Source organism: Falco punctatus (genome assembly GCF_963210335.1).
Source record: "Falco punctatus genome assembly, chromosome: 9".
NCBI lineage: Eukaryota > Metazoa > Chordata > Aves > Falconiformes > Falconidae > Falco > Falco punctatus.
This window is the reverse complement of record NC_137589.1, coordinates 9,791,284-9,817,111: the sequence shown is the minus strand read 5'-3', so window position 1 is coordinate 9,817,111 and position 25,828 is coordinate 9,791,284. Positions and strand designations below refer to the sequence as shown.

Here is a 25,828-nt window from a genome sequence, read left to right as displayed (position 1 = left end):
ACCATTTTTTAAAAAAGTAAAACTTTTAACAATTCACTTGTTATGACAAAATTATTAGTAAGAAAAACACCCCAACACCACACATCCACAGCTCCAAAAGCATTCATTCAGCCAACTCCTATGGCTTAATGGAAGTTACACTCTGTGAAGAATAATTAACAGATCATCTCTGACCTAAAGGCTGCTAATTATTACAACTAAGTCCCTTAGCACAGTGATAGCACAGTAAACGGGCATAAAACATGCAGGTCTTGCCACAGACACTGTTTAGGACTACTGCAACCACTTTGTTAGAAGTAGTGGGTCAAACACCACCACCTAGAATTATTTGTTGGTTTTTTTTATCCAGCCAATACTCCATATAGGCTTCATTGCTTGCTCAAATGGTTTGTGACAAGAAAAGGAAATGAGAGAATGAGAATTAGTGACACCGGTGACAGAGGAAGCCAAGCAGCAAGAAGTTTGCAAGATAAAAATTTGCTACTGTTATTTGCTTGGTGTATGAACTAATAACTGCACCAAATTGCACTAGTTCCTACCTACACCCATTACAAAAACCAACAAAAAGATGCTCTAACCTGAGAGAGTACAATCTACTGAAGGAAAGCTCAAATGGATAAACTACAGGTCAGCTTCAGAGACACTATAAACAAACAAACAATCAGATAAACGTAAGTTTACATAATTTGTCTTACAAGTTCAAATAATGGTAGTTTACCAACCCCCTAAGACACACTAGCAAAGAAACGGGGAGAGAAAAGTCCGAAGTTAGGGTAAGCAGCGCCAACTCTCCAGGAAAGGACAGGCATACCATGGAAGAGGAATAAACGGAGCTACAGCAACAGCCGACATTTTCAGAAGCAGCCATGATTAAATAATACATCAAATTAAAATGCATGGAAAAAAGAAATGTATTTCCCACCACGATGCAATCACATTCGTGTATTCAAAAATAGGCTTTTACAATAGGCTTCAGCTTCTTTCAGACCTACACCTCCTTCCTAGTTAGTCACGAAGATCAGATTACAAACTCTCTGGCCTTTTTACACATTGCAACACTCATTAAGAACCAATGACTCCTGACCTCGGATTAAGAAATCTAACTGAGGCAAGTTAGACTGTCAACCTGACATGAATGACACTTAGTTGCTCCATCAAAACATTAAATGTAAATCTGAAGAAATGTTCACATCCACAAAAGTTTATTTTTCCAACTACACCAGCTGACAACTAAAAACCCTCTACCCACAAATCTTGTCCTGCCAATAAACAGAAATCCCTCTGCCTATTCATTTTTACACTAACTACTATTTTAAAAATCTCAAAAGCAGAGCAACATCAAACTAAAACTGCTTCTTAAGGTAAGTGATTTATTTCTAATTTTTTTTAGCATTATTTTAATGAAGAAATATAGCCCTCGAAAGAAGACAGGAACTGGACGGAGACGTCACAACTGCTCCTGTCTGTTTTCATCTGGGAAGAAGGTAATGCTTCAAACATCCTCAATTTCCTATAGCCACAGGGGACTTAGAAGGAATCCAAGAGAAACTTGTAGACACTACTGAAAATCATCAATAGTTGCAATAGTCTTCTGGTTTCATCCATATTACCGTTAGCATTTTCTGTCACATAGGAAGAGCAGTTGTATATGACATGAGGCATTTCAAAAACCATTTCACATACCCACTCCTTCCCCCCAAACAGCTGGTCTCCATGCATGTAGGAGTTGGATAAAGCTGGAAGAACTCTTAAGCAAATGAAAGGATATACAAACAGGCCAAACTCTGATTCCCTGTATCAAGCACCTTTTGTGAGGGAACTGTGGAAGTAAAGCCTATTACAACAACCTACAAAAGACTTAAGACCAGTCTCAAGTAAATTGCTTGAAATTTTCTGCATTTGTAATTAAAGAATTCTCTATATGGGAGAAGTTATTAGCAGAAAGGAAAAGAAATGCAAGAGAAAACAGACAGATATTTGACTATAGAAGAAATTTATTTGGATCATTTAGAGAACAAACCCAAAACCTCTAAGTGGGCTGCTGCCTTCGTAATGGAAATGCTGCTCAGGTCTAGCTGTCCTCATCTGCAAAAATAATGGCATCGATATACATCCAGTGTGCATTTTGCTATTAGCACTACTGCTTTTGCACCACTCTACAATATATTACACATTCCTCTTTCTGAAGAAACCACTTTTTAATCAACTACAATCTAATCTAGTTGAGATGTCTTGATATATAAAAGGTATAAAGGATTTTGCTTCAATTAAGTTTTATTTTCTACCTCTTTTAGCCTGTTTGATTATATGTAAAATACCACTGAACTCATTTAACCAGCCCCTCGCCACTCCACTGGGGAGCATATTATCTACACTGCTGTTAAGCACATGCACAAAGCAGTTTGATGAGCACCAGAGTGCTACTGCCATTGATGTTATAAACGTTGTTTTATCATCATGGCAGCAAGTCATGCTACGAATTGCAATAAAATCTATTAACATTTTATTCAAATTCATGGTCATATTAGGTCAAGTGCTTGTGAATAAACTCTAGAGGATGGAGGCCTGGCTTTAAAGAGTGTTGTTACCAATTGGTTACATTTTAATAGATTTATTATTCAGTTCCAATTGTGGAGCTGTGACTTAATTTCATCAGGGACAAAATGTTTGTAAGATAAGTTCGAAAAAAAAGCAAGAGGGAGAAAAATAAATATGCGTCTATGTAATATCCTTAGAGTCATCAACACCACGCTACACAAGGATGTTGTTCTGGTAACGGTGATGCCACACTGTACGCGTGCCTTAAGTTACTTCATTAGAAACCACATTATGCCACACAAAATGCAGACCAGTGTTACAGACACAAGCATTTACAGTCATCAAATGTAACAACCAAGAGCAGATACATTTGTTCCAGATAAAAATCTCATAAATACCATTTTTCCTCAATGATGTTGTACAAACACAGCATCTGTATTTCTTGGATACTGAATTTTAAAAGACTGTCAGCTCCTCACAGGGCAACCAATCTGCTGGTTTTCTGATTTTAATGCTAGCCAGTTTGACAAAAGCATTATTTAATGTAATTATGGAATATATCTCATAACATAAATATTCCAAGCTCTGCAGCAGGATTCCATTTGTAACTCAAAGCAGTGTAAAAACAAGAGTTAATTGCCTGTACAAATATTTCAGGGTAGCGTTTACGTAATCTACAGTACATTAAGTACCGGAGTTGTGCTCTACTGATAGGTGAAAGAACAACTTTGAAAGGCAACTGCGTTGCCAATTAGCTTTCAACAAATATGTACACAAGCTGTGCTCCCAGGCTTGGGCTCAGCTTCCTCATTCTCCCCAGACTGCCTGCTTTTATAATGGTGAACTCCTCAAATACCCAGCTAACTCCACACTGCCGGAACAAGGGAATACGGCATACTTTATTCAGCTGGAGTTGTAACCCACCCAAATTTCACAGTTTAAGATCATGATCTTTGATCAAAGCCACACTCCAGTCACAAGAAATGAACACAAAGCCCTTAGTTAGGTCTGAGCAGCATGCGTGTGTGTGTAAAACAACAACAACAAATTAAAAATTTACTATTGCAGTTAGACCAGGGCTTGTCTGTATCGCTCAAACACATACAAACATCCCACAAGTCCCAGCTCCTGTCTGTCGGTCCTCCTCAACGAGGCTGAGCCAAGAACATGTACGCCTACGTGCACGCTCTTTGCAGCAACACCATGTTTTTGCCTAACAGAGCTGTACACAAATTAAGAAACAAGCCCAAGTTCACAAAACCACATAAAGAGATGAATGTTTGTAGTCCTTGAATGTATCTGCATGGTGCTCCACCCAGAAAACGGACCTTTTTTTTTTTTTTTTTTAAATTCAGGAAAAGCTGATAACCTTGGGCTGACCCCTGGGCCTATGACACTGTGCTGCTTCACTTTGTATACCCAGATTCTGTCACATGGTGCTACTTTGGGTATCACTGGACAACAGTGTGCAAATCCTTTGTTTTCTCTTCATAATTTGCTTTATAGATTACTGCTACCAGCATTACAATAGGCTGGGTCTAAAAGAAATGTTTTGCAATTAGCTTTCCAATAGATGTTAAGAGATCGCTTTCTGCAATGCTTGTGAGTTTTGCCCCTTTTCATAAAATAATTTTTACACACCACACCACCAACACCACCTGCAGAAAGAGTTACTGCTGCAGTTACCAAGATAGAAACATTCTGCAGAAACAGGAGAGTTAAAACAATTCTGGAGTTCTGCTTCAAAAATTCCTTTAACTCTCATAATTTATGTTATATAAATTGTAATTTTGATAATAAGGCAGCTGAAAATAAGTCTAGTCTTGTAAGTTGTGTGGGTGTACGGTTAAGCTTATATAAGTTTAGGTATCCACATTACTTTATAAGCATATGTTTAAGTATGCTTTCGTGGTTATCTATGCTCTGCGTGCACGTTTTGTTTCAGCATTTAGGAAAAATATCACTATGCCGCATTGTGTAAAGCTTGTGAGATATTTTTGCTAGGTAAAAGCGAATAAAGCCAGTTTGCAGCTAGTACCACCATGCTGTTAAGCTGGCTGAAGAGAGAAGAAAAAGACATGGTGAGGCATGAAAGTACAGCTGAAATCTGTGTGGCCTTGCTACTGGTGACTTAGAAAAGTAACTTCTCTTGCATTTTCTATTAAGTGGTTCACATCTGGACTCCACTACAACACGAAGGATTGCCTGATGATCAGTCAAAGACAGCCTAGAGATACCAAAGGATAAACAACTGTTCCTTTGATTCATTTATGTGTGATGGACAGATTAACATACTGCAAATCTGTGGGTCTTTTGTTTGCTTATGCAGCATATGGCACAAATAAGGACCTTCACTTTTTAAAATTATTTTATTATTCTTTTGGAAATGCACTTGTCTTGGATACAGTATGTCACCAAGATGAGATATCCATTTTCTAGAGTGGCTTCTCTGCCCAGCAACGTTTGCCTTCCTCCAAATGGGTATTTTAACTTCTGTTGAGGGGCAGAAGACATGACATGCATTTCACCAAAATGATAAGGTAAGCTTAAATTTACATTTAAATGCAGCAGTATGGAAAAACAACTCAGACCAGCTTGTACAGCTCAGCGCACATAGCCTGGGCAAGCGAACACCTCCCTTGCTCCTGGGTGTGACTGGCCACTGACTCCACTTAAGGGAGGATGAGCAATGGCAGTCTAGACACCGATGAGCTCGCGCAGTGCAAAAGCTTTTGGCACCTCCTCACTCAAGAGGAGAGCGAGCTGGATATGGTGACACTTCCTCCAACAAAACCACATCTGTTCATGTGCCTTTATGGGGATCTTTAACAAAAGGCTCCAAAGCCCAAGTTCAGACTTAAGTAAGGAAGGGGATTTGAAAACTAATTTCTGATGTACTTCCCCCAGATTATAGAGGCTTTGGTATCAGTAACACACCCATACGTATGGTGGGTTAAAGCAAGCAAGCAAGCTAAATACTGCGTAGAATACAAATGACTTGGAATGCATCAAAATAAAAGATTCTAAATACATATGTGACTATACTAAATTAATTATTAAAGGAAGGCCATATGGAGAAAAAATAATTTGCAGGAATAATAAAAACCTTGTAAGAAGCTATGTTATTTTTACATAATTTTTAAAGTTTCAAATTGTGTGTGTGTATATATATATATAAAATAATACAGCTCTGCACATCACACTACAGTATCTCTTCAGTAGCTGGATTTTTTTATTATTATCTCCAATCATTCACACAGTAAAACATGTTGCTCTGTTTTAGCTCACATTTAGATGTACATAAGCATTATTTTCCATGATACCACTTCAAAACTTCCCTGTCCTTCTCCACATGCTATATACATTAGACCTCTCCAATTATATCAACTGCAGTTTTATTTCTGTGTAATGATGGCACAACTTGTAAATGATTTATATAGAACTAGCCATGCAACAAATTGCATTTCCTCCTCCTAGAAAAAGGTCTGAAGATGAACAAAAGATTTAAGCTGCAGCTTTTAAATAAAACATACTGGTACCCTTCAGTTTGTATTTAGAATTACAAGTACCTGTTTTCTTTAAGAAATGTGTGCTTTCAAACTCTTTTTTAACATTTCATTTCCCTTTATGTTCGTGTACCTGTCATGTTTGCCATCTTTATCATTATTATAGTGGGCAAAACAAAAAGGAGGAAAAAATTCAGACTTAAGAAATATGTCAACATTTCCAGTTCCCTGTCATTCCCTCTAATGATTTACAATGATATAACTTCTGGTTAACTCTAAGTATCTAGTGATACCATTGGAGGCAGTGCTTAGCCCTATCCATATCGCTTGCTATGTTTAAGTGTTGCCAAATTTCTATTCTTGTTACCACAGCTAAAGAAAATCCACAAATGAAAAAACCGAGCTGTGCTCAAAACAGATCTCAGAAAAGGCCAGACTGGTAACTCCTTTGCAGACCTGGGCCTCCATTTGCAATCCACCCCTTCGGAAAGGTATGTGTACATACAAAATGTCAGCCTTGCTCATCCTTGAATATCTTCCTTTATTACTGAACATGTAATTATTATACAGAGGGCACTGTCAGAAAAAGTGCGCAGGATAACTGCGTATAATGTAAGGGACCTTCCCAGCTCTGTATTTCAACTGTTTAGGATTTCATAGAGAAATAACTATGCCTTGTTTTTGCACGGAGAAACAAAGTATTCCTATCATGAGGCAGAAAGGGGGTGGGGGGAAGAGACATCCGTTGGTAGAATGTAAATCCAACAGCAAGTGGAAAACGCCTGAAAACTTGGTTGTATACCAAGTATGCTCACACGCATGATGATCTCTAAACTCTTCTGGGTTGTGTCAAGTTTTACAGGCAACACAGTACCCTCCCAAATCCTTAACAGCCTGACATGGTGCCCGTCACAGCAATCAGAGCCTTTTCCTGGTATTCATTAGCTGCCTAACAGCTCACCAAAACAACGCTTTGCAGTCCCTCACCACTCTCCCTCCACAGAGCCACAACCAACTTTTCAGGCAGCGACCCTGGCATTCTGCTGCTTCCACGTTGATGGCAAGGTGAATATGGTAGCAGGCGCTCAAAAACACACTTTAAAAAACAAAACCACCCAAACCCACCCAAGTATGTGACTCATCATTTTGATAGCTTTGTCCAGATCAGAAATAAGCTTACATATATTTAAACACATTTAAGATGGATGCTCGCAGATTAAAGCCAGGTCGCTTTGATTTGGCTTCCTGCTTTCCACATCCCACCACCGTCAAAAGATAGAACTACCTCACTGTAAGAATACCAGCAGGGGGATTTGGACCAAAACAGAGGCTGCCCAGGCACAAGCAGCCACCTTCCTGCCATTGATGTGCATGTGTGACGCCGGGCAATGTTTTCTCCTTCCGAACTGAGCCCCTCCTCGATCCTGTGCTAGCACGATCCAACGACGACCTTCTGTGGCACCACACACAAAGGCCCTGAAATGGGTCATCAACTCTATTCCCCAGCAGCTGCAATCTGCTGCAGCAGTGCAGGCTCAAGGCTGGGGCTTCAAGGCAGGAGCCTGGCTGCCAGAGCTGGGCTGCCACAAGGAACCAGAGCTGGCCAGGGCACCTCAGGGCTCTCTGCCTCTTGTGGAGTGACCCCAGTGGCTTCTTTGGCAGGACACAGAGGGCAAAAACCAAGGGAAGGTAAGGCAACGGCAAGCACAGCAACTATTGGACACAAGGATTTTGTGTTCTTTCTGTATGCCACTACTGTGTAGAGGAATAGCTGATTTTAGCACCCTCAGTCCTCCTTGCTTAGTTGCATTCCTTTTCTCCTGTCTAACACCTCCCACCTCAAACAACAGCCATCCAACCAACCACAGAAAAAAACAACCCAGCAAACGTCTGCCTCTAGAAGTCAGAGAAACTGCTTTGTTTGAGTTCTAGGATCTAAAGTTGCACTAAGTTTGCTGACTATCACCTGAATTTCTGATGCATCACATCATTTTCAGACTTTTAACATTTATATCTCAATAACACTGATCTCTAGTTGTGCTAATTTTAGAACAATCTAAGCCAATTCCAAAAACAGAACAAAACTATTGAAGCACCACAGATAAAGCTCAGTTAAAATCCTGTGCTGGCTTTTCTAAATTGGTATTTGAAACCATACACCTCATCAATATTATTGATTAATATTGACTTTTACTTCTCAGCTTGCAGTATTTCTCCAGCTGTATTTAATGGTTATTACTACAATTATCTGCATTTTAATTTTTCAAATTCACATTTTTCTACTACTCTCTCCAACAGATTTTTTGTATTATTTTTTTTTTTGGCCCACTGCCCTTCCTCACAGTGTCCATAATCCATGGAGAAGAGATTGCTGATGGCGTTATCACAGGCAAACAGAATGAAGCTAATGGTAACAGGCACTCCTTGCTAGGTAATTATTATAGGAGAAAGAATGCAAATGAGCCCTAATCTGTCTCACACAATGGCAGAGGTCTCGGATTTGCATTAAACCTTTTGCAGCACTCTCCCAGATCGGGGACTCTGCAGATAACAACGCATCTGCAGCACAGGCTGCTCCTTCCACTCGCGCAGTTATTAAATTGTGCCCCCAGCAGGTACAGTTGTCCCTGAATGACTTTCCCCTCCCCCTTCATCGCTCAGGTCCCCTCCTCCTTCCCTCTTCTCCCCTCAGCTTTGCTGGAAAAAAAGCTAATTGTACATGCCATTTGGCTTGATTCATGTTTACAATGAAGAAGAAGAAAGTGCTGTTTGGTAATTACAAGAGGGGAATGGACATCAGGAAATCTCCGTTCTATTCCCAGCTATGTCATTTACTTGCCAGGGGACTGCAGGGAAATAACTTTGCTTCTCTGTGCATCCATGTGTTCAGCTAGAAATATAGGGCTGACATTTGTAGTGGCCCAATAGTCTCTTTCATTTTACAGTGGCATCTGCTGAACACTTTCAGGAAGCAAATGCTAGACTTTGCTTGAATCTAGGTGGAGCTCATGATAAGCCGCGGTCCTTCAGAAGAACCGCTGCCTAGATCTCAATTTCCCATCCGATAATAGGTTGTAAAGACCGATACTCTTTTCCAGCACTGTGTCCTGCTATAAAAGGACCTAAACTGACACCTGCCAGCTGGGGCTATGCGCAGTGCCCACAGGGTGTCTTGCCCACTAGCAGTCCTTGGAAGGCGGTGGTGCAGGAACTCTGGGATGGAGGTGCTCTGATTGCAGGTCACACAGCATCAGGACAAAACACCAGCTTCTCAAACCTTATCATCGCTAGTGTCTTCCATTACAGCTTGTTTGGACTAGAAGCATGGGAGTCAAATGTACTGAACCCTTCCCGAGAAAGTCCCTAACTCTGAAGGCAAACTTCCTTACTAGGACGCAAGGTGGAGCAGACTTTTTCCAACACAAGTGCCCTCTTGAACATTCATTTTTCTCCTGAGACATTTTTGTCAAATGAGATAAAATATTATTTTTGAAATGGATCTTCAGGAATCAGAAAGTATCTGCCACAAAAATGCTTTTTTTTGTCTATTGGCAAGAAAATGGAGACTATCAAACTCTCTAGAAATGGGTATATAAAGTAAGTTCTCAGCACATAAAAAACCCCCAAAGAGAATTACAGACATTGTATGTGAGGAATGGTTTCAAAATCAAGATGAACCACCAAATTCAGCTGCACATCATCAGTAATACTCTAGTAGCACTTGTTTAGTTTTGAACTTATATCTGAAATACTAACCATACGCAAAGACTTATTTCTTGGAAATCTGTTATTAAGCAGGTGTCACACTAACTCAAAATAATTTCACAAATAATTAAAAGATACTTGCTACCAAGTTATTGACATAAGGGATAAAGTTGCTACAGTTTATTTAGAGGTGCACTAAGTGTATGGGGATTGATGATGTCTGAAAGAAAATATCCTTTGTACCATTTGCAATTATTTTCATTTTTTTCAACCAAGAACTTGAGAACTCGTGTAAGACTGCATCAAACAACTTAAACTGGAGCCCTAACCACAGATGTATAGTCTTCTATGCCAGACCTAGGGTGAGACACTGAGGGAACCCCAAGAGCCAAAAGAATTCAAGCAGTCACCAAATAAACAGCACAATGTCACATGACTAGATACCCTCATTCTCAATTACACCATTCAGATACATTAATCATCTGCTGTATTTGCCAGATCTGGACACAGTTACACGCTTTATTCTTTCATCTATGAGGTTTTGTCTTCCTTTCTGACTTTATCAATGCCAATACTGGCAAGCAGTTCCTCTGGAAATTGTCTACGGGTATTTTTAAAGCCTCTGTAGCTGTCTAGATTGGGTAAATAGTCTAAGTAGAGTCCCTACTAAACTTGCCAGAAATTAACAAATGGATTTACTTTTTTTAAACAATAGTTTAAAACCCCATAGCTATAGAAAGGGCTACAGTTTTTTGATGCCATGTAACAAGTTAATTTTTCAGTAATCAAAGTTTCACTCACTTCCATCTCACAGAGCAGTAGATGGGGCAGTGCTGGTCATTTTTGTAATTACTGGATTATGCTACGCTTGTCTCTAAGTCAGACTAACAGATTGCTGGGATCCTCAACCAACAGGAATATTGGGCCCAAGCATTATATGGTACAGGCATCACCCCTAAACAATCAGTAGCTAGTTAAAAACCCACAAAGGTACTTATTTTTAAATGATGCTTTGGCTCTATTATTATCCTCAGGTTCTCAGAAATCATCTTCTACCATTTGCACTGATGTTTCCTTAAAAGGTTCTTGCCACTTGGAAGGACTGAGGTGGTACAACTTTACAGCAGAAATGCAAAAGCTGTCCTGTACTGATTACTTCACATAGAACAAACAAGGACATTTTCATTCAACTTGTTCATAAAGCTGCAAACATTTTAAAATCTGATCTTTGTGCTAACTTTCCAATGTTAGAAAACATTTCATTCAGAACACTGCAGTGATACAACACAAGAAGAGGATATTTTAAAATCATCAAGATACGACAGGTATCATAACCTACAATTTCTTAAATTTCTAACATGCTCAGGTCCAGATTTGTCACTGACTCTCCCTGGTGACCAGCTACTAGCTACAACTACTTACTGGTGCCATTTTTATATATGCATTAAAACTTTCTGCCAAATCCAGCTGTACTTGTGGAGAGCCTCAGATGCTCACCCTCAGCTGACAGTCAGAAATTACCACACTGCTGCTAAACCAGCAAAAGCATCAGGGCAGAGAAAATCCAGTGGGACAGCCCAAACCTATTTTATTGGCACCTGAACACACCCAGCTGTGTCCCTGGAGTGGACACAGCTATCTCACACCTCCTCCTGCCTGCAGATCTGCAGGGGTGGCCATCCTGGAGGACAGGGAGCACAGATGTCTTCACGGTGAGCTACGGCTCACGCCATGACCCTTCTCAGCCCCATCACCTAAGCTATGCACTTCAGGACGGCTCTCACATTAAGCATTAACTCAACCAGTTCAGCTGTGTGCCGAGTAGCCAGTCAAATATTTACAAGGTTTGTAGAAGGTGCTAGATTAACCTCATCCTTTCAGATGAGGTCCAAAGACATGGTCCAAGATTTCCTACTCTGTTTTCCATACCCAGAAGTTACAATTCTGAAGCTTTGAGACTCACAACATGAAGTTGTTAAAAAGAAAAATCCAAACAGGAAAACTAAAAGCAACTCAATACATGCTGTAGACAAAATATTGGCACCACATACAGTGCTGGCAAGTAGAGAAGCATGCTGTTCCTAAGGGGGACAGCAAGTAAAACACAGCTCCAAGAGCTGGTGATTGCAACCTCACCTGAACAGCAGCTTTCCCTTTGTCAAGCTCATCTCTAGGTCATTTTATGGCGAAGAGAAAAATTGCCACTGTGCTTTCAAGGATCTCAACAGCTTTTCCCCCTGCCATTCTCAGAAGCCTTTTGAAAGTCTCCCTCTATAGCAGCATTCTCCGTTTTAGGGATTCAAGCTTTCAACTCAAGCATGCGAGATCACTTGTACTCTCGAACCGGTGGAGCTGCCAGCCGCCCCTTTGTTACAAAGGGATTTACACTTGAATGGCGGTGGGAAGCACAGTCTTTTAAGGAAACGCTGGTGGGGGGAAGACAATTTACTTGCCAGCATCCTATGCTCAAATCACGTTCATCTACAGTAGCCTTATCACACTGCCAGTTTGTAAGGAGTTTGCTGTAACATGACTTTTAACTAAAATTGGCAATTTGTCCATTATTTCAGAAAGGATCTTTATACAGTCATAAGCGAAGTTAAATTTCAAGCCTCGATGTGGACGTCTACAATAATTTAACTTAGCCCAATGTAAATGATTTCATCATTCCACAAAGCTTCCCTCTTTATACATGTACTTTCGTCATTCACTTATCTATAACTTTTTAGGCATTTCCCATTGTAACCCTGGACTGGCCATGCACATCATCGCGCATCTGATGGCTTCTACAGCTTTTCAGGAGACGCACTGGGGAACACCATGACAGCACAGATGCACTGCTGAGGACAGAGGATCATTTGAACAAGGGTTTAGTAGCCAATGACAGGCTGGCTTTGGCCCTCCACCTAAACACATACACAAGCAGTAACTCCCTGGTGGGTTTCTGTTCTGAAGTTGCAAATTGGTGGATAACTACTGATTGGTTTCTAGGTTGTGTTAGCAGTTATTCAGCAGTATCATATGGCTGCCTTTCAAACAGGGTCACTCTCACACCAGGTTTCTGTTTGTTTGCTTGTTTGCTGTGTAAGCATAAAGCCTGTTATCTCCAAAGAAAAATAATAGCATCTGAAGTATGGAAGTTGGCAACTGCTAGTCTCTAGCATAGAGAAAGATCTGTAAGGAACACTTCTTCTGTTTTTTAAATCTTATACCTGTTTCTGATTTGATTCGATCTCCTGCACTCTGAATCAGCCACATGCTGAAACACGAAGAGAGCATGGCCTGCAGAGCACAGCAAGAAAAAGGCTAGTGTGCTCCAAAGCTGGTGGCAAACCACAGTCCCCATGAAAACCACATGTGCCAGAGACCAAATATTTTGCCTTTTGCTTACTGCTAATAAAGCTGCTTCACTTCATTAAAAGCAGTTTATCATTTTATCTACTCACTCTAATTAACCTCTGGTTAAAATGAATGAGCACTTGATTTGAGGATTCTATTAATGTGACACCAGTGAACCACCACTTGCATGCTTCCATCCTTTTCCTTTTGTTCTCTCTTCTCCTTATACCAACATTGTATTCCTAGGCCATTCGGACTGACACCCCCAGTACCCTTCCAGCATACCACAAACACTTTTATAGATAGATGAAGAAGGAAAGGCCTCACAGTCCAAAACTCATCCAAGGCTTAATTCCCCTGCTGGAATATACAGATGGATATAATCTACTTCTCACTGTAATTATGATCACAAGCTTGAAAAGACACAGCATGGAAAGAAGAAAGAGCCAAGGAAATACACTGGGTTGCTGGGAACAGGGGAGAAACAACAGTAACATTAATACATACAACTCACTTGTCATCCCAGAATGAACCGATTTTAAATATGAAGCACAAAGCAGTCAATTCCATCAAAAACCTGACTTTCTTAGAGAGCTAAGAACTTTCTCCCAAGCCAAATACCATGTGCTGTATATGAATAAAGACAGCTTCTGCTACAGTATATGCCTACAGATTTCACAGTTGCATATTACCGCCAAAATCTCAATTTCTAGCAGCAAAAAACGTATGTTACCGCTATTTAGCCAAGCATCTGAAGACTGAAATATATCATAGCTGCTCATTTTGCTGGCAAACAGTGCTTCACTTCATATACCCAATTTTCATCTCTATTCAATTGATTTCTATGAGTGTCACAAATACCCAAAGGTGTTTGGGAAGTAGGGGGTAAAAAAATAATTTACAAAATTCCCAAACCAACCAAACAAAATACCACAAAAACCCCAAACCATCCACCTTCCCTTTTTTTCCTTTATCTTCCTCAAAAAGTTAAGCGTCCATTCTTTTGCAACACTGCTCACAGAGAGGACAGAAAGATCCTAAAATTGTAAGAAACTCATAGTTTGAAGGAAGGGGGGAAGGGGAAATAAAGTTCCTGCGTTACCCTAACATTATAGGTCTAAATTCCTGTTCAATCAAGGTAAACCACAGGTAAAATATTACCAAAGTGCCTGGAAACTTGGTATTTATGTTACAAGCAGTTTAAGAGGTCTCTTTCAAGAGAAGAGCATGTTTAGGTTATGAACCATGGACGATGAGCACAAGCCTGAAATTCACGGCCCAGCCAGACAGGGCTGTTATGAGGGAAGGCACCAAAGGAAGATCTGGTTTACATCACACAGCAGGGCAGTAAGTGACCATGAGTCACTGATGCACTTCATCTGGCTTTTAAGGACATCAGTACCAGATCAAAAATGTTTCAGGCCACATCTTACAAAGCACTTCCCAGTATAAATTTACCCAGCCAGTTCAAATCTGCACAGAATTATTCCAGACAAAATTTCTTTATAACACAAGGTTTCCTGCGAGATCAAGTGTCTTCTGTCCTACAGCTGACAAGATGTTAGCACAGCTCTCTACTATAATGCCTGGGCTAACTGAACAGGAGGGTTCCCATGGGGTAAGCCCAAAAGGGATGAGACAGGATGAATGACCCCCCTCACCATCACCAGAGCTGTAAGCAGCACCCAAGTCCTCCCAACACCCCAGGCAGCACCACATTTTCTAGACCTTAAACCATGCATATACCAGACACAGTAGGAGACAAACAAAACTGGGAAACATGGCTTTGAAACACTAACTCATGATTATATGTTCATACTTTAAAATATTTGGTTTTGGGAAGAAAAATTCTTCTGGTTTGGTTTTTGCTATTAGTTTTGTTTTGGTTTTTAATGGGCAAATTGTTCAAACATACAAGGAATTCACAGGTGTCTTTGCATAGCTGAAGGATGGAGCAGTATGCACCCAGATAGGTTGGCCCGTAGCAGAAGAGGATGGTCATCACTTTGTAAGGAAATCAGGCAACAAAACAGGTCTTTTTCCATTGTAACTTCAACAGCGTATTAAGGACATTAAGGACAACATTCAAAACTGACTTGGACCTTCCAGCTTTATTTCTGAGGGATTAACAAGTAATACAAGCAAAAGCAAAATACCAAAAACTGCCACCTACACTAATACCCATGCATTACACTTTGTTCCTCTCAGCCACTAATTATGGATTAGCACCACAGGCTCTTTCCAAAAAACTTCCTGCACTGTCGGTTTGTAATCCCAGCACTCTGCAGCAGCCACTGCAAGTCATTCAAACCAGAGCTCCTCCTAGCACACCTGCAAAGCTCCAAAGAGTGCAAAAAGCCACCTCAATGCTCAGGGCTATTACTTGCACACCAGGGCAGGTGGTGGGCAGACACCTGGCCTCCAGAACCATCCCTTCAACACCGAGGAGTGGATGCAAAGAGTAGCAGAACAATGACCCAACTGCAGTTCATTGGGGTGGCAGAGCAGGGAAAGAAAGGAAGCCCCAGCAAGAGGTAACACACCGCTCCACATAGGGCTTACTCCTAAATAAGTAAAATCAGCTTCGTACTCAAAAGTAGGTCTGTACACCGCACACACGATGACCGTGAGTACCACCAAAAACTCCACAAATTGCATTAAGGACAAGAGAGGTAGGCAGACCATAACTGCTGAAACTGGAGGAAAGCCAAGTGACCCAGAGCTCTGCTAGCACTACAGAACTGAAGTGTTTTAACCAGCGGGGCAGGGGAGGGGGAGAAGACAGTACCTTCCAGGCCTCCACACAGATACAGACATACAGATGCCCTGAGGCAAGCCCTTGCAGTCTTTTCACCACCCCTCCCTGCAACCCTATTTACTTACTCACTTGCAGGGACCTGTGAAGTCAGCCCTCAGAAACGAGCTGACCCAGACAACTGAAAGGATAAGAAAATTCAAACTCATGTCTCTTACTACCATTTTAACCTACCTTCTTGTGCCCAGATATGCCAAATTCTTACTGTGCTTCTTAATACTTTTTAGACTTTGTGAAAGAAATTATTTAAGAACAAGTTAATTTCAGCTTTGAACTCTCCACTTTCTATGCATTTAAAACCATTGAAGATGTTTAAAAACCATATTTTTGGAGGTACAAAATAAGCATCCAGCTTTCTGAATTTTTCTTTTTTATGCTATATACTACATAGTAAACAGATTCTATATGTACAAATGACTTGAAAATAGCACTGTTGGGATGGAAATCATTCTTCTTCTCCAATAAAGTTTTTAAGATTGAAATCTTCTCCATATCAGAATAGAAAATTAAAACCTGTAACCTTCATGAAAGGAAAATCAGAAAAATATCAAAGGTTTCATTAAAAAACAAGAGAGCAAAGGCTCATTGTTAACATAAAGTTAATTAAGTACTTAAAGGCCTTAAGCAGTGGTAAAGTCCTGATTTAAACTGGGAGATGGCTAAGGCTTTGCAAACTGAGGACTCTGGAAGAACCTGTCATTCTCTCATAAGGTGCTACATAGCTTTGACAGACACTTCATTTTACTGAATACAGTCACTGAATGAGAAACTCTAACCCCATACTTATCTCAAAGGATTTGAGGAGGAACAAATTCCAAGACTTGAAACAAACACCTTGTTGAAATGCTCTACAAATGCTCAAAAGCTAGGAACTTGATTTATATAGGAAAAGAGAAATACAAACAAACGGGGTAAGCTTCCCACTGACAGGTAAATTATTACAGGCATGCTGCTTAACATACAGTGTCACCCACCTGAAATGTTAGCTAGCAGCAGTATCACCTTTCCTTTGGAGATGGTTCAGGCTGATACAAATAAGAGACAGGAAAATGGGGAAATAATGAGGGAAATAAACGTTCTTTCAAAAATCAGTGCAAAATCATAATTCCAGATGCACTGGTAAGAAACACAACTTCTGAAACGATCTGAATGGAGGTACCATGGCTCTTTCAAGCAAGAAAAACACTGAAAGTGATCTTTGCCCAAATTTAGTTAGAGGAAATGGGGGAGGAAAGCACAGCATTAAAGGCAGCAAACAAAACACAGCGAACTGTGGGCCGCTAGCCAGCCTGATCTTTTGTTACCTTGTCCCTGCCCTGCCTCTCCCCTCCCTTCTGTCCCCCTTCAACTTTTCCAGTCTGGGAAGGGGTATATGCTTCCCGGTTCTCCACCTTTTCCTGAACCTGCTCTAGTCCAACACATGGGCAAGATTTTCCTTTTGCTTTGGTTCTCAAATTTCACTAACACATCCAGCCTGTCCTCCAAAAGCTTTTCACCCCGAAGAATACAGTCTGCATGATTGCATTTGATAATACAGACTGGTGCTTAAATACCATACATTTGCAGACAGTTAAAGCATGTTTCACAAAGGTACCATTTAAAGGAGTTGAGCAACATACACTTCCCGGGTGTGCAAGTCGCTGCAGCAGCTGGAAAGGGACCCTATCCAACATGGGGACAGTTTCCCTCTCCTTGTGAGGACAGAAAGGAGCACATAGAGACAAAGTGTTCGTGCTGGAGCTGTTCCCAAACCATGGCTTCAGAGGGTTGAGCCGTCTGATGTGTTGCAACTCAGGAAGCATATGCAGGGTAAGGAGGGGAGCAGCAGCCAGGGAATCCCCTCCAAATTTCCAGTGCCACAAGACAGGGACAAACAGAAGCGTCCAGCCAAAGGGAAATGGCAGTAGGCTCTGCACGGCCTCTCAGCTGACCCTATGAATTCAGCAGGGGCACTTCTCTCCACTGCACGTCACTGCATAAGACATAAGACGTGTGCTGGGAGGGAGACAGTAACAACAACCGATGCCCACGATCCTGCAAAACAGCTTGCAAAGCTTGTGCTTCCCTCAGCCCCCAACCCAGGGAGTTTGAAGGCATTCAGAAACTGTACAAAAACTCGGCTGGAGCTACGAATCTTAATAGCAGCTTTCCTCCACACCTGCAGCTCAGCCAAGCCTCCCACGTCTCAGTGTGCCCCAAAATTCTGTGTTTCAAAAGAATTTTACAGAGCCTTCACTTGTCTCGGAGAAAATAGGTTCAGAGGCCACAAGGCAGCTTCTGCGGGCTCCTCTCAGCATGCCACAGCATCAGTGGCGGAGGCAATGCCTGCCTGCAACAGCACAGGCAGCTCATTCTTTAGTCTGGCACCAAGGAGAAAAGCTATCATCCATTTTTAAGTTAGATTCAGGGAACCAGCTGGGGACCAGCAATTGCCATTTTTGAAGTGCAAGAAGAGCAGTGTAACCAGCCTTTCCATAGTAACAAAGATTAGCGGCCTGGAGTCTGACACTCCTCCTGCATTAAGAGATACGAGACAAAGAGATAGACAGGTAATCTCATAGAAGGAGCCCTGGGGAAATTGGAAACGCCTCAAGAACCCTTTAGCTGGTCTGTATGCTTCTCCTTGTCTCTGCTTCAGCTTCTGCTTCTTCTGTTCCCAAAAACATTTGCCCATTAGGTCAATTAGCTTTATTGCAGAAGGTAGCCAGGCAACTGGTAGTGGCTGTTCAGTAAAGACTTAGCTTGCCTCTGCACCGTCAAGAATGAGATGGAGAATGAAAAGGAACATCCCAAGGCACGTTACCTGTCTGCAGCTTATCCTTGATAAGTTAGCATGCTTACTAAGTCTGAGGGGTCTGACAAATGAACTCTGACAAATCTCACTGGGGCAATTTAAGACATTATTGCATCGCGCTGTCTTCCCAAACCCTTCACTAAAGTTAGTACCACAGAGCAAATCTGACAGAAAAATTTATATCACACGTTGGCCTCCCCAATTCAGAGCCTGGCAAGTTAGCATAAACCCCTTCTCAGAGCTGGTTTAAGTTAAGACATCAACTGTGAACTGGAATGGCTGAGGTCTAGACAGAATGTCTTTCACAAAGATGGAATGGGAAATGACATCTCAAAGCATTGCAGCCAGTTCCTAAGCAAATACCTAACTAAATATTTAGTTTTGGTACTGCAATATATATATGCATTTGTCTAGCAGCTGACTACTCATGCAGCTCAGGCTGCTCTGTGAATCACAGCACTAATTTTTTGTACTTTATATACCCTGACACATACATTGAATGTCTTGAAGTGGAAAGACAGACATGCATTACATGTGGATCACATCACCAAATAACTACAAAATTTAATTGCTTAGAAGTATTACAAAAAAAGCACTGCATTTGAACTCTCACCCACCACATTTTTCACTTCTGTCCAAAACTAAAAAAAAAGTCTGGAGAGGTGAAGAATTGCCATCTGTTTCCAGCTCTTCACAACACACACTATTCAGAGCTAGAGCTGGGGTTCCAGCTGGTTCCCATCTTATCTGTCAGTGGTACAACCAGCCATGAAACCATGAAGGACCCCTGAGACGACAATCGAGTTTTAAAAAAAACACACACCCAAGACCAAAACAATTAAACAACCAAAAATCTATGTTTAACTGAGTAGATGTACATGTATGATAATAATAAAAGCAGCACTTTCTGACACAGAATTCTTCAGCTTGGCTTCTCCAGACCTAACTCATTGTCTTTTCATCCAAGCTGATATTCAGACAAAGATTTAGTTAATTTAGTCTGCAATACAACAGTTATGTTATTTTTCTCTCTGCAAGCATTTAGAATGTATCCCATCTTCTGGTTTTTCCCAAGGGACCATATCCTGTACATAGAAGTGGAGTTAGAAGTGCAGGAAGCTTCTGTTTGCAACACACTGTTAGAAGGGCAATCCAAGTTAACCAGAAGACTTGTCTGAACTCCATGTAGACAAGCTTCTTCTAACTTCCAACATCTCCCTCCTTTCCAGAAGGAGGGAGGCAGGCAAGACACCTCGAAAAGCAGATAACAATTACCTCTTACCTTTCTGAAGAGGCCGATGCCGATTAGCACATTCCTGGAGCTTCTAATTCAGGCAAAAAGAAGGGGGGGCAGGGTGTGTGCCCGGAGAAGGAGCTGGAAGCCGTTTTCTGCCTCAGAACAACAGTATTTCCTAAAGGGTAAGAAAAAAATGAAAACAGTAAGTATTAGCTTTCATGTTCTTTGAAGAGGCTACAGATTACAACTCCTCCTTGGAATAGACACTGTGCCTCTCCTCCAGTTCCAAAATACCAACTTGAGCTGTCCTGTATTTTCTTCTTCCATCATCACCTTATCAACATATGGAATATAAAGCCCAAGTCGCCTACTACTACAAAAAACAAAGCTGGGTTCATGTCAGAATGGGATAAAGGCCCACACTAGAATGGAAAAAAGTTCCATTCAAAAATATTCTTGAGCACTCGATCTATTAAGTAAATATGCTTCAGCCAAGCTCACACCCACTTCTGTAAAAATTCAAATGAGCCACATTTACTATCAAAATAGTTGGCAAAAGGCAAATTCCAACATGCATACTGAACATACAGGTATATACTGATATCCAAGTGCCGATGTACTCTTCCCTGCAAGTATCACACCTAGAATTATGAGGCATATGCAACTAATAATACTTTTATTCCAAGACAACTACTCTTTTTCTTGAGGCAACCTACTCCAGCTATATTGAATCTTTCAGTAACAATAGCAGGAAAAAAATTAATTATCAGAATGAAGAGAAGGGGAACCAAAAAGCTTTTCTGTGACTAAATATACCATTTAGCAATCCAGCTTCACTCCCATAAAACCATAATCCCTCACCTCAGACCACCTCTCTCTGCCCTACTCCTAACATGAATTTAAAGAGACTTACAGACACCCAGATTTAATGGGCCCCTCCCTACCTCTAGTACCTGCCTCTGATGAAAGGCAGGAAAATCAAGTGGAAATTTATTTTAAAGGGTGCATGCAAGACATTAACATATTTGAGGAAATGGCAATCAAGGTTTTCCATGGGGAATCAGCAAAGGGAAACACATCCAGTCTGTTCTCCATCACATTTTGTTGGCTTATATTCATACAGAAAACCCTATCCTTTACTGTCCCATGGAATGTCTGAATGAAAGCTCTCAAAATAAGGTAAGAAAGTCTATGCTTCCTTACATTTCCCCCCACACCTCCATCATCCCTCTAAAACATAATTACCACACCTGCTAACAGTGTGCAACTGCAAACGGATCCAGTCTCCCGAAAGAGATTTAATACAAGGGGCTCCAACAGAGAGGAAGCAACATAAAAGGCAGCACTCCCATCACAGCACTTCCCTTCAAAGCCGACCATGTCTGTCCAATTCTAAATGGCCATAGTCCCTACTTTTCTCTAGAGGACAAAAGCTCTCTTCTTCTCTCCTCCTGTCAGCAGGACTTAAAGCTGCAAGAATACGTCTGTCCAGATTCCCCTCTAGATAGGGAATGATTTAAAGAATTCATGAAGTTACAGTGGCAGTGTAAATAAACAATGAAAACCTAAATAAAGATCACCAAAGACAACACACAGAAAAAGTGTACTAAGAAGAGAAAGAACAAGATCAGTGATTCAAAACCTCTTCCGCCTTGTTACGTTCACCCCATAAATAGGCCTAGCAATAATCTGACACTGCAAAAGAATGGATCTCTACACAAAAAAGCACCTGCTCAAAAATCTGCCTCCTCAACCTCCTTCCTAAAGGCAAGCCTTCCCACACTTTAATTTCACTTTCTCAATGTCTTACGCCCCTCAATCACATTTCTGATTTCTGTCAGATTTCAGCCCCCTTGTGCTGATGCAAACCAACTCAAGCCAACACCTGGAGTACTCAACAGTGTTCCACTTTTTCAAAGACAGAAACAGTGCTACAGCCTTCATTCTGGGGACAGAGAAGAAATGACCATCAGTGAACTGCTCCTGACATGTGTACATCCCGAGGCTATGTACTGATCAATACTTACTGAGCAGCTCAGCACAGACCAGGTTGCAAAATACAAGAAGAAACAAAAACAACCGTAAACCCCCCACCTCCCCGCAATCACACACTAGTTTCATACCCCTAAATCAAATGCATCATTTGCTTTTCTTTTTTGTTATTAAATCAAAATGATGCTTTAGACAGCACCTCTCTCCTTGATAAGAGACCCCCCCCCCCCCCCCCCCCCCCCCCAACGTGTCAGGTTAAGTCTGCTAAGAATTGATAGACTGGTTACATTTCAACTGCTTAAAATTTTTACACTTTCATCCAATTGCTGGTAGGAGAAATAATTTAAAGCAGACGTACAAGATTTGGAGGAAGCATATTTTTAAATCAACCATAAAATCGAGAAGTGGCAAAAAAGAAGGCTAAGTGCAAAAAATGAAAGTTTTTTAACATTCTCAGGGAGACAGAAATCTGTCATAAGGGATGTAGCTTTGACTCAAGGGATGTCATACTTAGGGATGCAGCTTTGACTTAACATCACTTGCCCCAAAGAAGATGAGATTGCTCTGTTCTCAAATTCACAGGCAAAGGGGGGGGGGGGGGGGGGGGGGGGGGGGGCGGGCAGGGGGAGAAGAAAAAAATAGAAAAAAAGTAAGAAGCTCAATTAATGCATTACCTGAAACTCAAATTGTATGTGGAGAAAGCAAGTGAAATGACTTACCAAAAGCCTTGAGTAAGTTTCTGGCATACAAAGAGATACTTTGTATAAGAAAAATGTCAAAATGTTTTGGGTATACAGCCACTACAAGACAGAAACAAACAGAAAACTGGGAAACACTGTATCAAACCAAACAAATTGTTGACATCAACATTAGCTAAATGAAGAGGCATATGTTAAAGACAAACACCCTCAGACTGCGTGCAAGTCAACTGCTGCTGTGGATTTAGCCGAGTTGCTTTCATGTATCAAGCTTAATGAAAATAATCCTCAATTCCACCAGCAGATGCTGGGTTTTCATTAAATCTCACACTACGCATGCTGATTCTGGACAGTACCTGAGATGAAGATTGAAACCTGGATCAGGGATTCAGAAGGATCTGACTTTGACTAGAACTTCACCCTTCTTTCAGAATGATCAGCACTAGATTTATTCTTCCTGCTGCACAATGAAAATATAGTGGTTTTTCTAGGCATTACTCAAATCTGACCCACTTCTCGCAGTTAAACACAAAGATCCTGCATGACATTTGCCAGGATCTAGTTCTTAATTTCATTGATCCAGAGACTTTTTAAGTTCAGAAAATAAAGACTTTTGAGGAAGTAACTCCCCTCACTTCCAGTCTCCACCACACAACTGGCAAAAAGCTTGCTCACCTTATCCTGTCTGACCCCTATCAGGAGACCCCATCAGCCCTTTAGGGAACTGCTCTGTTAAAGGGAACCTCCATTCCACACAGCCAACCTGAAAGATTTCCTAGTTTATTGGATTTTCTAGCCCTACAATGTTTATGACTTCCATTACGCCAAGAACTAGAGGAAAGAATTAATTCAGAATGCTGCTCTATGAAACTGTCCCCTTGCCAAACAGTGTTCATATCATAAGGTGGCAAAACAGGGGTTAAAAGGGGCAGGGGCGGGGTAAGACATCATCACCACCTCACACAATTTACTAGGGAGGGAAAAAAGTGCTCTCAAGGTTCTTCAATCTAAGTTTAACAAACAGCTGCTTTTCTTCAGTTAATTAACATGCGCACTCAGTGTGCACTAATAGAAACAGGTCAAGTTTATATCATCATAAAAATGATTTTCCTTTTTTTCTGTTTATTTTTCAACCTCTTGATCTAGGAGAGGTAATAAAATAACTGATCCATGAATATCTATTGAGGGAAGAAGTAATCTCAATTTCTCATTGTAAAAAACAAACAAGCAAGTTAAGGAAAAAAGATTAAAATACCTACTCTTAACCATCATGATGAAACTGAAAAAAAAACCTCCACCATTTTCCACACACATTCTTGTACAACCTGTAGTTAAAATGTTTCTCAGAACAGTACCAAGTATCACCCACATACCTTACTAAGACATAGCAGTCCACAGGCTCTCTACCACTAATAGCAGTGGCACCTCCCAGATATTGTGGGCACCCCTCTCCAGTCTCAGGGCAGGGCTCTAAACCCTGTGTTTTGAAACCTGCAACCTCACCTCCCCCTGCAGCAGGTGCCTTCTCCAATCTATTTTCTAATATCTACAGTTTGGACAGAGTCAATATGAAATGAAACTTACATACAACACAGTGCTTACCTACAGCAACATAAAGGTAACAAGCTAGAAATTAGCGAATGCCATTTAATTTAGTATAAACAAAACATATTTTATTATGCTTATGATATAGAAATATGTTTATTATATATAAATAAAAATTAAATAACATAGCCCTATTATCCATGCATGTATGTGTGTGTGTGAGCATATGTATTCTGTATACACAGAGCAGGGTAAGCACTTCCACCGCAAACACTTGTACTGGAGGTATCTGTGGGGAAAAAAGCTTCTTAGAACGTAAATACTGTTCACCCAGATACTGTGTATCTGCAAAAAGACAGGAAGCTCTTCTCAAATATCTATCGCAAATAGCCAAGAAAAAGTTATCGAAATATCCTTGCAGAAACACAGAAAAAGGATAAAAACATGGTAAGAACACAGATCTCCTGAATATATTTTCCTTTGATTTGCACAGGTTTTAGTGAACTCACAGGATCTACCCATCAACAGATGTCTATATAGAAGACTCTTTGCTTTACTTACATGAAATACAGTTCCTATGCAAGAAGCATAATTTTTATTAATTTAAACTACCTTTAATTCAAATGCCAATTGTATTATATTTCTGTATCTTTATTTAGAAGTGTTTACACAATTCTCTTCTGCAGCTTAAATGTTATACCTATCTGTACTTCCCCATCTGCTTTCCTTAGATCCTGAAAAAAGCTCTTCCCAAATGACATTTGCCCATGTGAAAATCTAAGTTTACAGAAGCACTATTCATACGCATGCATTTAGATAACATGCTTATTAAAACACACTAACCTATGCATGACATTTACTTACCATTTTACTGCAACAACCAACAATAATGAAAAAAAGATTTAATTCTCTTAACCCCCAAAAAAGGTACATACCTAGGACAACCAAGATTTCATACCCCAAATTTTATATGCAAAGCCTTGAGGACCAAACACAGTGCATGCAAGCACAACAGAAGATGCACATCACTTTAAAAATTCTGTCCTTTCCCAAGAAACAGAGTGGGGAATAATTTTTCAAAATATTTATTCCTCTCTTTTAAGCTAGATCTTGAAGGAAGCAATTATTTCTCTAAAGTCACACTCCCCAACCATGTCCAGATGACTTAGGTGATAGGATGCTGATAAACCAGCTAAAATAATGGTGGTGTGGGACTTGGGACCTAGGACATAAAGGGACAGAAAAGTCAGGCACATGGCCAAATTCTGGAGAGCAGCATCCTCCTGGGGCTCCCTGCTGGCGTGGTAGCATGGGCACCTGTGTGCCACTGTTGGGGGGCCACATGCTGACTTGACAACAGCCCAGAAGATAACAAGGGTGGGGAAGGGGCATGTGGAAACACTTGTTTCACAAGAACTATCTCCATCCTACAAGCCTGATTACATATTTTTGTCTTACTCTTAATTAAAAAGAGGATACGCTACATGTTGGAAATCTGTATTTTTTGAAGCTTGAATCATTTAGCCTATTAAACCCAAGCCTGTAATATGGGTGTTATTTCTTAAAAACATACAGTAAATGCATTAAATTATTGATAGTCATTAAACAGGAAAAAAAATTTAAACAGCTCTCAGCTTTTATCAATCATTAATGCAGTTT

At 40.7% G+C, this 25,828-nt stretch overlaps 1 protein-coding gene across 6 annotated transcripts in view; it reads right to left on the bottom strand.

The window, feature by feature from the left end:
- The window catches only part of ZMIZ1 (zinc finger MIZ-type containing 1), a 359,397-nt gene that overhangs the window by 287,783 nt on the left and 45,786 nt on the right, over nt 1–25,828 (bottom strand). For all 6 annotated transcript variants that reach the window (XM_080400881.1, XM_080400877.1, XM_080400885.1 and 3 more), the window contains exon 2: nt 19,980–20,109. The gene's annotated coding sequence lies outside the window, so the exon portion shown is untranslated. The remainder of the gene's footprint in view (nt 1–19,979; nt 20,110–25,828) is intronic.